The 19519-nt window shown below is 39.3% G+C and overlaps 1 protein-coding gene and 1 pseudogene across 4 annotated transcripts in view; one reads left to right on the top strand and one right to left on the bottom strand.

Moving 5' to 3' along the window:
* Positions 1 to 19519, bottom strand: part of LOC124602602 (steroid hormone receptor ERR1) — a 385569-nt gene that overhangs the window by 60815 nt on the left and 305235 nt on the right. The window lies entirely within an intron of this gene.
* LOC124556517 lies at positions 14585 to 14702 on the top strand (annotated as a pseudogene).

Here is a 19519-nt window from a genome sequence, read left to right as displayed (position 1 = left end):
GCATTATTTATATGCCACCATGAACTTTCAATTTCCACATCTGTTTTTTTCCACGGAAGTATTACAGTGAATTCTTATGCACAAATTGAATACCTATGTACAAATATTCTAATGATGTATTTTAGCAGTTAACGTCCATTCTTGCTGGAGCCCTCTATGACTTTTATGAATTCACTATCTAGTTTCCCGGTTAGACTACAAGTAAGCTACATTTAGTGATGCTCACAGATTACAACCTTATCTAAGATATTTAATCTAGGATCTTTATGTTGAGTATATAGTATGGCAAGTACACTGTCAACATTTCAAACTCTGTTTTGTTCGATTCAGCTGAATTGCAACCGGTGACTTTTTCATGTGAGAATGTTTGTTATATCCGCTGTCAAAATCCCTTCCTATATGTCCAGTGTACAAACATCCATAACTGCAGCTGATTTTGTAGACTATAGTTCACCTGCAACCCTTTTTTTTCTCTTTTTGAACAGTTGTGTGTGAAAGGTTCTGCTTTAATCTACCCTTGGTAGAGAAAATGATCAATTTCATATTTCTTAAGATTTTTGGTTATATGGTACAAACTACTTGCCATGAAAGGAATGCTGTGAATAGAAGGTCCTTTAGGGTAAACTCTTTTATTCTTTGTCTTTTCCATGTTGTGTTTTGTCATCTACCAACTTATATTTTTAATCATGGTCTCACTGGTGATTGTTTATACTCATATTTATGGATACTTCATTGTACAGCTCCTTGCTTGAGAGGACACTTTCCTACAGAAGCAGTTTCAATGCTGTGTTGATCATATTCTTGAGAGCTGTCAATTTATGTGACTCAGCGTGCTCTCTTTTATACGGATCTCTGAATGATTTGTGTAGGATTTTTTTCCATGTGTGGGCAGTGTTACTTCAAAAGAATAAAAAAGTGTTACTGATTAACAATAAAAGAAGAAAGGAAAATTTGCTTTACGTGATTTAGGGAAATCAGGAAAAACCTCAATCTGGATCTAGATAGGGATCTGAACCACTGTTCTCCCGAATGCAGGTCCAGTTTACTATTCACTACACCATCTCGCTTGGTTCCATGACATAAGGAACAAAGCACCAAATTTATAATCTTAAAGCACAAGTTGTAATGTCACAGCATAAATTCCATAAAGAAGAATATATAAGACCACTCTTCAGGACCAAAGACACCCTTCACAAGAAAACAACAGAAACCTTGAGGCTGTCCTATAAAGAATTTAGGCCATACAAGAAATAGGACTGTCACGAATAGCAACACATTTTCCTGGACAGTTTCTCATAGTCATGTTCTAAGAGTAGTAAAATGAATGTGACATGCCTCTGATGTCTACAAAATCAAATGGTCTTGTGATGTTTTTCCCCCTTGTCTTCTTTTACATTGGACAGGCAGGAAGGGGATTTATAGCTAGATATGACACATGTTGTAGACGATATTAACAATATGCTTACCCTTAAACATAAACATTGTGAACTATGTGGCTGAGTAGAGGATGATTAGCATGGTACCACATGTTGGGGTTTCTTCCCATTCCAACTGCATATGGAGCATGGGAAGAAACACTGCTTAAATGTTTGTGCGCGTGCTGTAATTACTTTAATCTTTTCTTCACGATCTGTATGGGAGCAGAACGTAGGTGACTGAATGAGATCTCTAAATTCACTTAATTCTGAATCTTGAAATTCTGTAAGAAGATTTGTGGGATAATTTGTATCTACTTTCAAGCAGCAGCAATTCAGGTTTCCAACATTTCCATGATGCTCTACTGTGAGTCGAACAAACCAATGACCATTTGTATTTGTATATTTTTAGTATCTTCCAACAATTTTTGCTCAAATATGTTGGACCCACATCAAATGGGGATATAACAGGGCACAAGTAATTTGTAAACAGTTTAGTTTGTTGACTGACAGCTTTTTCCCAGTACTCTGTCAATGAACCAAAGTAGCTGCGACCTGCCATAAATATGACTGAGCTTAAGTGATCATTCCATTTCTTGTTACACCCAGAAATTTTATGAGTTGTCTGATTCCAATTGTGAATCATTGATATCGTAGTCAAAGTTAGGTCTACTACATTTCTGTTGTTTTGTGAAGTGCATAATTTTACATTTGTGTTGATTTAAAGCAAGTTGCCAATCTTTACCAATTTGAAATTCAACTGAATATTTCTTCTACTTTTTTCAGACAGTGCTTCAGTACAGGTAACTGCATCATATGTAAAAAGTCTGAGCTACTAATGTTGTCTCCCAGATCATTAACAGACAACATAAAACAACTCAGACTTGCCTGGTGCACGGCCGAAATTACTTTTATTTATGTCAGTGGCCCTCCATTCAAGATAACCTGCTACACGGTCCCTACCAAAACATCCTCAACCCAATCATAAATTTTGTTTGGTACCCCATATAGTCGTAATTTTGTTGACAGTGTTTGATGGGGTAACCAGTCAAGTGTTGTTTGGAAGTCAAGAAATATTGCTGTAACCTTATTTCTTATATATATCTTACAGATAACTGATTTTTCTACTGTAAAAAAATATTTACGATTTAGAGAAACCACGGAAAACCTAAAAATGGTTTACTGAGACAGGAGATAAAACGAGCGAGAAAAGGTTTCACCAATAATTTTAAATTAAATCCCCCTAGCAGATCTATATAGGAATATTAACACAATTGAAAGGGGAAAGTTTTACACATTTCCCCTTATTGTAATCAGAATTATATAAACTGCACAAAAAATTTAAAAGATCGCTGTTAGTAAATAACGTAGCCTATACCATATTGCATTCAAGACACAGTTATAATCAATCATTTCGAGAGAAATTATATACGGCACTGCTAATAAGCCACCATAAATATTTCGCTAGACTGTTGCAGTCAGAACGTGCAATCTGTTCATACGTCATGGAACAGCCATCTTTGAATCTTTGGTATGAAGCCATTGTCAAATGGGAAACTTACGGAAGGGACACGCGGCTCAGCAAGAATGTGCTGATTGCGGCCAATCTGCAGGTATTTGTTAAGCATTCCTTGCAAAACAGCCTATTTATGTCATACATTAATGTTGTGCTATTCTATTCAATTATTTTAGGACCTGCAACAGAATTATGTTCTCAAATTCTGCCGGTGATCAAAGGTCAAGAACTGTATCAATGGCACAGGTAGCCAACACGTTATCACTACCAAAAAAATTCCTGCGATTTGTAGATCTACAGACGTGAAATTCCTCATCAGATTTTCATATTTCGGTAGATAACGTTGTCATATATTAATACGAATGCTGTGCGAATCGACACCATATAGGCCTGCTCCCAACATCGCGTGACTCACGCCTTGAAGGTGGGGCCATGTTCTCCGCCCACGACGAAAATTACGGTTCATTTCCCACATTGTGATTTAGATGAAACAAGCTGACATTTCGATCTTCCCTAACAGTTCTACTTATATGATTGTGGCAATGCTTCCGTGTACGTTTTTATACATCTACTTTCAAGAGAAATCACGTTGCGTTAGTGTCCACTGATTTTAACAGCAAGTCCACAATTCATTCTCCGCAGCAGCAAGTAGATGTATTTGTTAACCCCAGCGTCCAGATTATAACTGTTTTTCGTGCACTGCTGCACACGAAATTCTTACGTTTTTATGAACAAACAAAAGAACATAACTGCTTGTGATGTAGTTGCCCCAGGCACGATGTTCGCAACTGTTAATTCGACTGACAGTTTCTTGAACAGGCAAATGCATTTCGTACAGATTTTCGTGCACCAATTTCATAGTTAAGTGCTACTAACAGTTACTATCTTGAAAAATGTCAGTAATTTGCAATAAATTGTTACAACTTAGAAGGAAACACATAAAATTAATATGTATAAGGTATCTGGAATTAAAGGTGTAAGGACCGTTATGTTTCAAACAAGAGTGCCCAAATTATATAATCTGTCGGGGGGGGGGGGGGGGGGGGGGGAGGGGGGCTAGATCTGGGGATATGGAGGAAGAAGAGTGGCGACTTGCAAGAAGCCATAATAAAGTTCCAGTTCCGACCCCGTTACAAACCTGCTTAATACCGACCGTAAATCATTTTTTTGGAAGGAAAACTCCCGACTACACTATATTTTTTCTTCTCCCTGAGAGCTAGAGGGGCGGCCCCACCTTGGGGCCCTGGATATTGGCGCCCTTGGCTGCAAACGAACACTTACGCATTATTAAATTACCTGCCTTCACGAGTTGAGCAGGAGGCGCAGTGTACCTAGAGTAAATAATAGTGCCCTTTTATTTCTTAAAACATCAACAGTCCTAAATAACACTGGGTGCTAAAATTTTGTAATTAGTAATGGGAAATAAAAAGACAATGTAATGATCACATAATTTGTGTAATTTTGTTTTTGTGGGCGTCCACAGCCTCAACAGCTTTCAGAATGAAAACATGATCCAAGTAGGTTGTTTATCTATATGTGCAATTGGCCAATTCCATGGGTCGTTTTCAAGCAACTGTAATACGTTCAAAAATGATGGCGTTGGTTTATGCATCAGTTGTCTACAAGCCCTCGCAATTCAAGCTGGAAGCTTAAGATACATAAGTACTTTGTATTATAAAGTATATGTATATGCGAGAGCTTGTAGACAGTTGACATAGATACCAATGTCACCGTTTTTGAAAGTATTACAGCTGCTTGAAAATGAGCCGTAGTTGAAACTGGACAGTTGGACGGATAATAAAAAGAATGCATCTTACTTGGATCACGTTTTTATTCCCAAAAAATTATATACATTACCTATAACTCTTTTTAATGTTGAATCGATGAGAGTCTGGATTCATTGTAGTCAACAATTACAGTCAATAAATAAAAATCAGATATGGCATAAGTCGATCGAAATATAAAAGAATTTTCGCAAACGTAGCGCATTAAAGTAATTTCTTTATATGAGTAGACACTAGTTGGGAATCATAGTGCGCCCAAAAGACCGTTAGGGAATTTAGTGGTTGGAAAACGTGAATATAAACATAAATTTATGATTTTTGTCCCATTACTGTACCACAGCCATAAATTTATGTGTGATTTCCAATAGCGTGAAACACTAAATAAAATATAGAGTAGATAACAGTTATTGGGTTCCTTAGTGCACAAACTATCACCACATTTTAAGGTCTCTTTGAGGACGACAGACTATACGTTTAAAAGTTATGGATTAAGAGTATCCAAGTTAAGTTATCTGTACTTATTAATACTGTTCAATCATGCTCATGATCGTATTCTCACGAAACATTTGCATTATCGTTGTCTGTCGCATCCTGTTCACACGGTTCTATCTTGGCTGATAGGTTTATTACACGACCACTACTCAAAATTTTTATAGGCGCTTAGGTGACTCCATCACTTTCATTAACACTATTCCCATAAATTATTGATTACATTCCCGAGCACTGAATTTCTCTGCTGTACGAATTCCATTGTAATCAGGGAAAATATACTAAATTTTTCTAGTTGGATCTTTTGATGGACATATGAAGCACTATAAACTCGTAAACGTTTCTTGTTAAATCTCTCCGTGGACATATGCCGCATCATAAACCAGCATTAGATTACAAATTAATCGCGAAAAGCATTAAAACTATATTCTAGAACAGAAAATTAATAATAGCAGACCTATAACACTTCTCTGTGACACTCCTGAAGATAACCTTGCCTCTGACGAACATTCCCCATCGAGGAGGACATACTGGGCTCTATTACTTAGGAAGTATTCGAGCCACTTACATATCTGGGACACTATTTGATGTCCTCGTACCATCTTTAACAGTCTACAATGAGAACCGTGTCACATGCTTTCCGGAAATCTATAAATGTCGAATCTACCTGGTGTCCTTTATCCATGCTTTCCGAAAATCTATAAATGTCGAATCTGCCTGGTGTCCTTTACCCATGCTTTCCGGAAATCTATAAATGTCGAATCTGCCTGGTGTCATTTACCCATTCTCAGTTTATCACATAATCTTCCTGATTTCAAGAAAATTTGTTATATTCGAACTAAGACTATATTCAAGATGTCTGCAGCAAACCGATGTTAGGGATACTAGTTTGTAATTTTGTGGATCCATTCGCTTGCCCTTATACACAGGAATCACCTGTGCTTTTTTCCAATTACTTGGAACTCTGTGCTGAGAGAGAGATTCGCAATAAATGCAAGCCAGGGAAGGAGACAATGCCGTAGAACACTCTTTGTAAAACCGAACTGGAATTCCATCTAGACCTGGCGATTTATTTGTTTTCAACTCTTTCAGTTGTTTCTCTACGCCAGAGATGTTTATTGATTCGTACATACAGGAGTCTGTTCTATGTTCAAACTGCGGTATGTCTGTACGATTTTGCTTCGTGAACGATTTCTTAAACGCGAAAATTACAACTTCGGCTTTCGTTATGCTATCTTCAACTGCCACGGCAAACTGGTCAACGAGTGATGGGTGGAAGCCTTAGACCCGGTTAGCAATTTTACATAGCAGTGAAAATGAGTTTCAGTGGTCTGTGATGGCTTAAATGGCAACCAAAATAGAATGTTTTCACCATATGGCCATGTTATCAGGCGTGCCTTGGCATACAATTGCGATGTGGTACATTTGATAGTGGGCAATGTGAAGATCCACAGAGAATGCCGTGTAACCATGTGACGATGCTGACAACACTTAACAGAGTTTTGAAAGGAACATCATTATAAATCTGCATCTCCTTGATTGGTCGAATATTATCATGTGTGGCGTTCAGATTTGACACTGGACAGATGATGGATTGATAAGAACATGAGGAAAACCACACTTCATCAATGTTCTGGTCGACCAAGTCTGGCCACAACAAGGGATCTGTGTAACCGCTTTACACTTGTGCCTGCCATATTGGTACAAGTAATGTACTTGCTGAACGATCCCTGGATCGGCATCCGTAGCGCAAGCAGCCATTAACAACACAACACAAGTGGCTTCGTTGGCAGTTGTGCTGCAAACAGAAAGCATTGGCAGCTGATGAATGGTGTTGTATCAATTTCAGCAATAAATCGTCTGAGAGCATGGCGCCATTGAGGAGGGGTCAGGGAGGCAAACATTCTGCAAATGTTATGGCGAGACATGCTGGTGTCATATGTAGTCTCATGGAGTGGGCAACCATTATGTACCACCTGAGGTCACTTGGTGGTGATTCAAGGAACTCCGATGACAATATGGTACAGTAGAGACATCTTGCATCCTCGTGTGTTACATTTGATGAGACATAATCATGAAACTATCATTCAACAGAACAATACTCATCGACACACGTCAGAAACGTCTATTAACAGCGTGCAAGAATCTGAGGTACTCCTTTACGCCAGCAAGAACCCTTGACAGAAAATGTGTGGGACCAGCTCCGACATCAGCTCCATACCAGTGCCAATATCAAAGATATCAAATGCTAGTTACAATAGCTGTGAACAATCTTAGCATGAGAATGGATGCATCAGTCGTATGACATCCTTACCAAGCGAAACTGTGCACTTTCCTCTTGTATTCACTGACATAAAACTACATAAACTACCAACATGTGAAGTTACCTTTCACATTCTCCTCTCCTGAGAGTCCCAACCATCGCTGGCTCATTTTAATTTCTCTTGAATGTCAGCTGACATTATTAAGACACATTGTTCTACCAAACATCTGGTTTCAACTACCGAGATACTATACTTACAATTAAAACATTCGCACGTGTACTGCATATTTTACATTCCTCCACATGCTGAATCACTGGCGCTGAAATGAACTCTAGAAACAACCTTTGCCTTGGAATCACATATAATAAATAAAATTATACTTTTGAAAAGGTTTAGGAATTTGTATTTCATAATTTGGGTCAGGGAACAATGAAATAGAATCTGGTTATCAAGAGGTTGCACAAGTAACAACTAACATAAGGTGTAGGACAAATTAGGCAGTAGTCTATCTGTTGCATGCATGCCTGCGTACCTGTCCAGACATTTCAGTCTGATCTTTTCCTATATCTGTGAAATGCAAGCGCCACAATCACAAATACTTTGCTGAAAACAAAGGTATCCATTACTTTCTGATTTAACCTCACACGAAATTTGTACTGATAATTTTGTTTGCACATGGTTCCACAACCCCAGTATATTTTTCAAAAGAAAACATTGTGCGTCATGGGCTAACATTGTAAATTCTCTGTAATAGTACAAGCAGCTGGTTCGACTGCCACAGGACAGACTGAATCTGACTAGTCGGCTGTGAGCCGGCGTGAATGTTTTGTTTGGGCAGCCAGCTTTCAGAAGGACGGTGACAGGCGACGGTCTGATGCTAACAACTACCGCCCAATCTCACTTTTGACAGTTTTATCCAAAGTTCTTGAAAAAGTAATGTATTCAAGAGTAGCATCACATATTCGTAAAAAGGAAGTACTAACAAAATGTTAGTTTGATTTTCAGAAAGGCTTTTCAACAGAAATTCTTTACATGCTTTAACTGATCAAATATTAATTGCGTTGAATAACCGAGTATTACCCATTGGGATATTTTGTGATCGTGCAAAGGCTTTTGATTGTGTGAATCATGAAATTCTTCTAGTTAAGCTTAAGTATTGTGGTATGAGTGGGACAGTGGACAAATGGTTTAATTCATATTTAACTGGAAGAATGCAGAACATTGAAATTAACAGTACAGATAGTCTGCAAAAATCAGTCGAGTCCTCCAACTGGGGAGGTATCAAGAATGGTGTCCCACAGGGTTCAGTCTTGGGTCCCTTATTGTTCTTAAGGGGACACACTATGTACTATGCCGCCAATGTTAAAATTATCGAATTTTGTGACCTATTATCTTGGAAACTTTTTAAGACACCAACTTACAATTTTCCATAATTATTGAATGCAGCTTTCTAGATACATTGAACTAGAATTATTACTAAAATTGTATTGTGGGGCATGTTATCTTTTTTTTTCAAACACTCAATTTTTTGACAGAATTTTGTATATAAATCAACGTAAAAACAAAACTACTCAGGATATTTTAATTATTATAGTTCCATATGAGTTGAATCTCACACTTGGCATGCTGTGAAAATTTCATGTTTCTACCATCAGTACGTTTTTAGAAAACGGGTCATTTACTGCAAAACATGTAGTTAAGAGATAATGAGGTTTAAAACTTTTTTATTACAAATTCTTATACAGACTTACATTTCTGCGTCTTTTATGCACTAGAATTACCCTGGCCTATAGTCCGTGTCTTCTTCAGTGCCACAACAGCCCAGTGCTTGCTTCCTCCTTTTCTTTCTTGTTTCTTCTGTCATTTGCTGAGCAGATAATTCTGCTTCATGTACACAAAGCTCATCCAGTTGCCGCAGTCCTTTAGCTGTGTTCTGTCCAAAACTTACCCCTAACTTCTCCAGAACCTTAAGTTTTTCATAATTCCCACTATTAAAAGGGAAATACGGAAGAGTCCGATCCCACCCGTCTGCTTTGACCCATGACGTCACAAATATGGCGGAAACAAAAACAAACACACACACTTTCCACAAGAAGCCTAATGACACTAACGGGACAAGCGCGGGAAATGGGGTGTTTTGGGTGGGGGGCAAACTAAATATAAACAAATTTAGACGCCTTGCGTAGCTACAACGTGTAAGTGAAGACAGCCATGTATGAATACCCACCCACCTCCCCAGGGGTCGTAACCCATGCAACCCATAGAAGATAAAGATGCTTCAGTAGCTGATTAGTGTTTTTTGTCTTTAAAAAAAAAAAATCTCACGGGATAGAACGAACAGATCAGAAAGATAAATATAATAAACTAAAACAGAAATTCGAGGAAACAGATAATTAAAATAAGTAATAAGTGTTTTTAAATTTTAAAAAAAATCTCACGAGATAGAACGAACAGATCATAAAAGTAAATAAAATAAGATAAAACAGAACTGGAGACAGCCACACTCAAACCAAACTCCGCGCCGTCATGCCGCCACACACGACAACACCCTTACGTCACGGGTCAAAGCCGACGCGTGGGATCGGACGCTTCTGTCGACCCATTAAAAGTTATTACAGCATCAGACACTGCTAAGGCCGACAAATACTTTTTTTTAGGCAGGTGGCACACCACAACATTACTGAAGGACTCATTCACAATCTGGGTCTTCCCATGTAAACACTTCTTTAGTAGTTCAGGATTTGTCAAATCTCTGTAAATAGGTTTGTTTGCCTCCATTACTGCCAAAGGAAGAGAATGTTTATGTGTAAATTCATGCAGGGTTCCAGAAAATTCAGCTTGCCTATGTTCACACCAAGTGTTTAGTGGAGGTGGACACAAAGTATGACATGGCTTTTCATCGGTTGATATTCGATGAAAGAAAGTGCTCCACACAGCTCTTTTCATCTTCTTTATATTGTCACAGTTATCTCTAATGGCCTTCCTATAATATTCCTGTAATTCATCGATTACTTTGTCCGTTAGTCTTCCAGCACATTTTATTGTCTTGCCATCAGACAGTTTTGTGTTACCTAGCTTGGTTTTTAGATTAGGCAGACTTGTTCTCATCCTTTTCTTGACATGTCCTACACACTCAAGTTTTTGTATAGAATCATCATATGGCTTACTGTTTTGTACTGCAATGAAAGCATTGCTGTCTCCATCACCTAAGTAATTCACATATCAGACACCTCTCTCCTTCTGCGAACGCTGGAAAATGTTAAGTGCCCCTTTTACGACCATTCCTCCACTTGTGCCATCATATCTGTTACCCGCAAATTTGCATTTCTTGAAGTTACTTTTACGCTTAGTCATTTTATTTACGTATAAAAAGCAATAGAAGTTAGCTTACTACAAAAATAGCCGATAATCACACTACTTTCAACGAAAACTAGTATCAGAAACAAAGGACTGATTTGATTATTCGTAATGCCAACTTCTGAGACGTAGCAGTAGGCACAAAACAAAACAATTCACAGCCTTCTAGAGTGTGTAGTTCCCAAGATATGACTGCTCAAATGTTGCAGCATATGCGTTGCCGCGAAATTTGACAGTCACACCTCAACATTCAAAATATTATTTGAAGGTCTCACAATTGTCTGATTTTAATGTATTACATACCAAAATATTGAGGAAAGTCCAAAGTACATTACGGAGTAGAAAACAGAAGATGTTAAATTTCAACGAATTTCACATACAATGTCCCCTTAATAATATTAATGAGTTGACACTTCATGTTCATGAGGATGCAAAGCTAGTTCTTTTTGCTGGCGATACAAGTATAGTAATCACACCCACCAAACAAGAATCAGCTGAGAAAATTGTGAATAATGTAACAACCGAACTCATCACGAAAGTCACAATTGTGATACGCTAGTTGAAAGAGGATAATGCTGCTTTATAATTAACAGGTAATATTTCTAATTAAACAGTTTAGTTTATTACGTACTTAGTGCAATAACTATGGAATCCTCCATAGAGACGCAAATGATGTTATTAGCGTGAGATTCCGTCTTTAATATTCCAATAACCTTCCATAATTATAGTTGAGGATTCTAAAGTAGAGCAAGTTAGTATTTTGATTCGAGTGCCGTGTGTAGCGATTTAAATTTTTTTAGATTTGTTTAAAATTGCTGAAATAGTCTATAAATGAGTTTATTAAGAGATTGCGAAACGACTGGAAAGATTTCTATACGTTTTATCATAAGTATTTATATGAAATTATTGTGCAAATTACGAATAGTGGTCAGGATAAAAGTACCTGCACTGAATCGAGGAGTGGGCTTTTGACCCAAACTTTAAATAAGTCTACATGGCAGAGCTCAGGGTCTTTCGACTTTTTTTGGGGAGGGGGGGGGGGGGGGGGGGGAGAGATAATTTCCATTGGTTTCGCCAGGGGTTGGTAGAGTTATAGGCGGTATTTACGTCGCGTCATTTTCGTGTACCAGAACTTTTTCATTATTATTTAGCACATGCTTCTGGGTGTAAATGTTGTGTCTGCACAAAGCAGTTCCAAATTTTGCACAGGTGATAGATGTGGTGCTTTTTAAAATAAATAAGAGGGACTTAAAATGAACCTGTTTTGAGCATGTTATTATCCTTTGGGATTTCAGCCAACAGATCCAACCGTAGTACATCTTTTATTAAATTATTCGTTAATGTGTCACTGCTAACATAAGACATTGGTCAATGTGTTGTTGGCCTAAAGAGCGACAGTGTACGGCCACCCCCTGTCGATGATGCCGACCCACTCTCAAAGTTAATGGCCGTATATTGCTCACACTATGGCAGAATTTACTAATGTGTCGTAATTGTTTGTATAAGAAAGGCGGTACATGACGTGAGAAGTAGGTGCCAAAACTCAAAGCAAGTTGATTGGTTGGGTTGGCTCCTCCTGTATTGGACTGCTTTTCCGTTCTATTGTGAATGATTTCGGGACTGGTTGACCTAGAATCCAAGCTATAGTACTGAGCAGTTAGCCTGGGGGCTTGCGAGTTTCTTTGTAGTGCGACAGTGGTAAATGTAGCAGCAGTAACAGCGCACTTAGCGCAGACATTAGACGTAATATCGCGTTAGTAACAAAGAAAGCAGGTGTTTACAGATGTGAAAATTACCGAACTATCAGTTTAATAAGTCACAGCTGCAAAATACTAACGCGAATTCTTTACAGACGACTGGAAAAACTGGTAGAAGAAGACCTCTGCGAAGATCAGTTTGGATTCCGCAGAAAAGTTGGAACACGTGAGGCAATACTGACCCTACGACTTATCTTAGAAAATAGATTAAGGAAAGGCAAACCTACATTTCTAGCATTTGTAGACTTAGAGAAAGCTTTTGACAATGTTGACTGGAATACTCTCTTTCAAATTCTAAAGGTGGCAGGGGTAAAATACAGGGAGCGAAACGCTATTTACAATCTGTACAGAAACCAGATGGCAGTTATAAGAGTCGAGGGGCATGAAAGGGAAGCAGCGGTTGGGAAGGGAGTGAGACAGGGTTGTAGCCTGTCCCTGATGTTATTCAATCTGTATATTGAGCAAGCAGTAAAGGAAACGAAAGAAAAATTCGGAGTAGGTATTAAAGTCCATGGAGAAGAAATAAAAACGTTGAGGTTCGCCGATGACATTGTAATTCTGTCAGAGACACCAAAGGCCTTGGAAGAGCAGTTGAACGGAATGGGCAGTGTCTTGAAAGGAGGGTATAAGACGAACATCAATAAAAGCAAAACGAGGATAATGGAATGTAGTCGAATTAAGTCGGGTGATGCTGAGGGAATTAGATTAGGAAATAAGACACTTAAAGTAGTAAAGGAGTTTTGCTATTTGGGGAGCAAAGTAACTGATGATGGTCGAAGTAGAGAGGATATAAAATGTAGACTGGCAATGGCAAGGAAAGCGTTTCTGAAGAAGAGAAATTTGTTAACATCGAGTATGGATTTAAGTGTCAGGAAGTCGTTTCTGAAACTATTTGTATGGAGTGTACCCAGGTATGGAAGTGAAACATGGACGATAAATAGTTTGGACAAGAAGAGAATAGAAGCTTTCGAAATGTGGTGCTACAGAAGAATGCTGAAGATTAGATGGGTAGATCACATAACTAATGAGGAGGTATTAAATAGAATTGGGGAGAAGAGGAGTTTGTGGCACAACTTGACAAGAAGAAGGGACCGGTTGGTAGGACATGTTCTGAGGCATCAAGGGATCACAAATTTAGCATTGGAGGGCAGCGTGGAGGGTAAAAATCGTAGAGCGAGACCAAGAGATGAATACACTAAGCAGATTCAGAAGGATGTAGGTTGCAGTAAGTACTGGGAGATGAAGGAGCTTGCACAGGATAGAGTAGCATGGAGAGCTGCATCAAACCAGTCTCAGGACTGAAGACAACAACAACAACAGTAGCAGCAAACGACGGCCACTCGGTAAATTGCAGATGCAGCAGTCCAAGTGAGCAAAGTCACCGAGCAGCAGAGGCTGCGTCCACACGTCCTCTCACGTTGGCGGCATCGCATTGGCGTTGAGCTACAAAGGCGGTCTCTTCACAAGGCGTCACACACGCGCGCGACAGCGCATCGGCACCAAGCAGCAGAGGCGGCGGCACCACACAGCGTCACAAGAGGCAAACGGCCGTCCTCGTTCCGGGCGATATTGCGTGGCATCGGACCAAACGCAGAGCAGCAGAGGCTACATACGTCGGCAAGAAAACGCAGAGTAACTACAGTCAGGGCATTATTAATTTGCTTTATCGTAATCAGCCGTGGCCGATGAATTTAATAATTCGCGAAGTGATTGTACGTGATATTAGTAGCAATAGCATGCCAGGGAGAAGGGAAGAAACAGGCTGCGTGCCAGGAAGTGATTTGAACGCAATTTTTGAAACAATGAGTAAGAAGTTAGGAAAGATAGATTTACAAAAGGGGAGAATAACTTCTAGAACTTGCAGAGGTATGTGAGTACATAATGTTTTGAATAGGAACCGATGTCTGGAAACATACCGTTTCCGTTCTACGGCGGCTTCAATACAGCTGTTTAGCTCGTCCATTTCTGCTAGAGGAATTGAATTAGGTGTGACGTACTACTTGGCAATGGCCTTGCCGCAGTGGATACACCGGTACCCGTGAGATCACCGAAGTTAAGCGCTGTCGGGCGTGATCGGCACTTGAATGGGTGACCATCCAGGCCGCCTTGCGCTGTTGCCATTTTTCGGGGTGCACTCAGCCTCGTGATGCCAACTGAGGAGCTACTCGACCAAATAGTAGCGGGCTTTGGTCAAGAATACCATCACAACGGCGGGAGAGCGGTGTGCTGACCCCACGCCCCTCCTATCCGCATCCTCCACTGAGGATGACACGGCGGTCGGATGGTCCCGGTAGGCCACTCGTGCCCTGAAGACGGAAGACTGAGTGAGTGACGCATTACTTGCATTGGGTAACAATTCTGAAGGAAACATAAATAAACATCCATTTCTCACTCTAGCACACTTGTTTGTATTAGCACTTAAACATTACTTGTTTAAATTGTTCCTAATCAAGAAGGAACCCAGCATACTGCACGTACAGAACAGTACTGATGCATTACAATAGCGTTCGATGTGGCGACCACCAACGTTGTCACAGACATTGTACCTACGAAGCATATTCTGGTACACACTCTCCATGTTACCTGGTGACTCTTCGGTTTCCAGTGCAGCGGCCAGAATATGTGCCAGCAGATCTTTCTCTTTCTTTACAGGAGTCTCGCAAAGTAAACTTCGCATATGGCCCCACGTAATACACGTCATCCTGTCTACCCTGTTGAATATCAGGACAAGTAACTCACAGACTTTTCTCTTTCCCTCAGCAGACGAGGACGTTACACATCTGAATTGAAACCGTCGTAGAATGGAAACGGTAAGTTACTAGGCTGGTTTCCTACTCAAAATATTATGTACTCACTCCCCTCTAAAAGTCTTGAAAGTTCGTGACGGGAATTTCCGAACACACTGTAGATTAAAAAATGGGCAGTGTAAAAACTAAAATAGTTGTGAATATAGATAGAGGGAATGGAATCAAAGCTTCGTGATAATTGAAATGAGTGGAAAAGTTGAATCAGCTAGGTATTAAATTCACTGACATTACAAATAACGTTGAAAATACGGTTAAATGGTCGAGAGAGTTAGCTGAAAATGTCAAAGAGGGATTGGTAGTCAAAGCGGCAACTATGGAAGAACACCTTATGAACCGAATTCAGGCACAAAAAAATTATGAAATAAACACAAATGCAACGTTTAAATCAGTGAATGTAGGCATTGCTGAATGTTATAAAAGTACAGGTGAAAAGCTGAAAGGGGAAGATAGCAAGAGAGAGAAAGAGATAATGAACTGAACACATCAATAAGTAATGTAGCAGTCGGGCAAAGGAATGTAATGATGGAGCATCCCTTGGGGCAAGGATTGTGTACAAAATTATTCAGTAGTGGAGAGGACAAGTTCCATGCAGTGGACTTCTTAGCTGCACGTAAAAATAATTTTGTTGCAGGCATGAGTGAAATGGCTAAAATTAAATTTGTAAAGAGGCAGTTAGAAGGGGAGCTCAGACATGGGGTAATCAGCATGCAGTGCAATTTGTTGATTTCAGGAGTTTTGGAATGTTTTTCTTGAACACTGGGGCAAGCTAAACAAGATACAAAATGAACTTTTCAATGGTCCAGGATACAAGAGCAGTAAAGACCATAAGGGAATTTTGTGCAAGAGAATTAAATAAATTAATACATTTGGATACGCCATTATGATTGCTTACAGATATCTGTACATTAAAGAAGAGACTTCCAGAACCACTGCAGTGGGAAACCATCCACAGCCCTATTGATTTGTAGAGGAGTTTCTGGATTTCATAGAATACATGGATAGGGCTCTGTGTTAGGAACGAAAATTTGTTGAGCAGAGGGATATTAATAGAAATCATGATTGGTATTTAGAATAATAATTTCAGTGGAAATCATAGGATTGGGGGAAAATAAAAGGGATGGACCTCATAATCACAGTAGGAATTGGAGAGATAATGGGAATTATAATGACAGAAGGTAGAATATTCAATTGAGGAAAGAGGCAGTAAGGCAAGGGCCAAGATATAAGTGCACGGGGGGGCAAATTTTCATGGCAGACAGTTGGAAAACTAACGGAAGCCTCCCTCGAGGTCCAAAGGGGGCAAATGGAAACGTAAATAATAAGACCAGACACGGTTACAATAGGAAAGAAAATTTTAGTGACAAACAAAGAAGAGAAATTGCTCTATGCAACATTGATGCAATAATAGGTAATGAAAATTTGTGGGAAGGGTTTAGTAACTACAGTAATTTCAACAGGAAGAACAGTATTTACAGCACATGCCGTATTAGTAAATGTAACAATGATAATTCTGGCTATTAGGTTGGGGAACTGTTTGCCAGAAATTAAAGGGTTGAACTGGAAGATGATGAAGAAAATAATGTGGGTTTAGCTTCAGTGAAATTACAGAGAAATTTAAAACAGAGACAGTGGCTCTTCCAGAAGCAGAAATAGGTGCTGATGTGGAAATGAGAGGCAAAGCAAATAATAATGAAATTATTTGTAGCAAATAAAACTGAAATTATTTGTAATTAGGTTATTATGTGAACATGGAGATGATTAATGATAGTAGTTCTGTAAAATTAAAGTAGGTGAGCCTGCTCAAAGTGGAGCATGTGTTATTAATGATAATATTGATAATGTGCTTGTAACAGGGGGTGCACATGGTAAAGTAGTAGGTAATGATGTACATGAAATTGCTGTATCAGTGGGCGCACCTGAAATGCTGTGTTTGATAATAGTGAATTTGTGAGAGAAAGTTGAGATGATCTGCAGTAATGTAAAAGTTGAGTTTTATCCTGTGGAAGAAGTTGAGCCACAAGTGTTTATGGAAGTTAGTCAGATGGTTCTTAGTAAGAATATTAGTAGAGACTGAATGGGAAAAGAGGAACCTGAGTATGATGTTAATGACTGGATGTCTTATGGTAAGATCGATAAAGTCTTAATTTCTGAGGAATGGGATAGTTTAAAATTCAAAGATGCTAGTAAAACTGAAGAATTAGGGGGTGAACAGGATATAATTGAAGTGGATAAGCATTTGCTTACGGAAGATGCAGATATAGAATATGGGGATATGTATAAAACAACATTTTTGGAAGGTGACTATCAACAGCCGTCAAGTAATGTATAAATTGCATGTCTGGCCATCAGCCACTTTTATTTTAAACCCAAATATCAACCAATTTCAGTCTTGGATCATTTTCACAGAGAAGGGTTAAAATGCCAGAATGAGATTTTCACCCTGCAGCGGAGTGTGCGCTGATATGAAACTTCCTGGCAGATTAAAACTGTGTGCCCGACCGAGACTCGAACTCGGGACCTTTGCCTTCCGCGGGCAAGTGCTCTACCAACTAAGCCATGTCTCCGCAATATCCTTTCTTTCAGGAGTGCTAGTTCTGCAAGGTTCGCAGGAGAGCTTCTGTGAAGTTTGGAAGGTAGGGGACGAGGTACTGGCAGAAGTAAAGCTGTGAGTACCGGGCGTGAGTCGTGCTTCGGTAGCTCAGTTGGTAGAGCACTTGCCCGCGGAAGGCAAAGGTCCCGAGTTAGAGTCTCGGTCGGGCACACAGTTTTAATCTGCCAGGAAGTTTCAGGGTTAAAATGGTTTACACCACCACATTACATTTGTCATTACTTAAATAATGAGTAGAGCATGCCATGAATAACAATATACGACAGGACTTTAGAAGCAAACATACGAATACTAAATGTGCAATCTGTGTACATTTAGAATTTGTATGTTTGCTCCTCAAGGTCTTATGTCGTATATTGATATTCATGACATACTCTACACATTATTTAAGTAATAACAACTGTAATGTGGTGGCTTAAACCATTTTAACCCTTATCCATGAAGATGGTCCAAGACTGAAACCGGTTGATTTTTGGGTTTAAAATCAAAGTAGCTGATGGTCAAACACGCATTTTATACATGTATAAGAGTGTTTGGGTAAGGATAGAGACATCACAGAAGAAATTGAAGCAGATCTGTTGGAAGAGACTGAATTGTAGAGGATAATTATTGAAAAAGCGGGAAATGTAGGAAGTATTGCACTATTACGTTGTTGACCTAGTGTGTCAGCTGTATCTGATCATTCTGGCAATAGATAAGAAGCAGAGATTCGGTGGAGTTTACTGTAATTGGAGTTAATTTTAAGACTGCAACTGGGAATGTACAGGAGTTAAATGGAAAGTAATGCCTCGCCCTTCGTGAATTGCGTTTGGATGGGAATATTTGAATAAATCAAAAGCAGAAATAATCCTTAGAATGTGATCTTTAATTACCAATATTCACTTTTCCACGTAATCAGCAGCCAATTTTATACATTTCTGCCAACAGTGAACAAGTTTTCTGAAGCCGTCACAGAAGATGGTCGACACTCTGTTTCCGCAACCACAGACTCACAGTTCTCTCAACGTCTTCATCAGAGGCATATTGATGTCCCCACATATCGTCTTTCACTATCGGAACAGATGATGCGAAATCTGGACTGTATGGAGGATACCGTACAATGGTGAGATTCGGTCTCTTAAATTCTGCTGTGGTGGAACGTAAAGAGTATGGTTTGGCATTGTCATGCTGCAGGAAAACATTTCACTTTTCCTTTCGGACCCTTGTTAGCCGTCGTTTCAGAGTTCGCAGCGTTGTGATGTAAAGCTCTGAATTTATTGCTGTTCCACTATCAAGGAAATCAACATGGATAAAACCATTTGCGTCCCAGAACACTGTGGCCATGATTTTTCCAGCTGAGAGCTGCGTCTTGAATTTCTTTTTCTGGGGTGAGCCTTTGTGCCGGTATTCCATAGACTTACGTTTCGTCTCCAGGTCGTAATGGTGTACCGACGTTTCGCCTCCTGTCACAATTGAATGGAGAAATGCTTCACCTTCATTCCCGTAACGCGAGAGGAATTCCTTACATATTTCAAGTCTGTGT

Source organism: Schistocerca americana, chromosome 1 (genome assembly GCF_021461395.2).
Source record: "Schistocerca americana isolate TAMUIC-IGC-003095 chromosome 1, iqSchAmer2.1, whole genome shotgun sequence".
NCBI classification, from domain to species: domain Eukaryota; kingdom Metazoa; phylum Arthropoda; class Insecta; order Orthoptera; family Acrididae; genus Schistocerca; species Schistocerca americana.
This window is presented reverse-complemented; position numbering and strand designations above follow the sequence as displayed.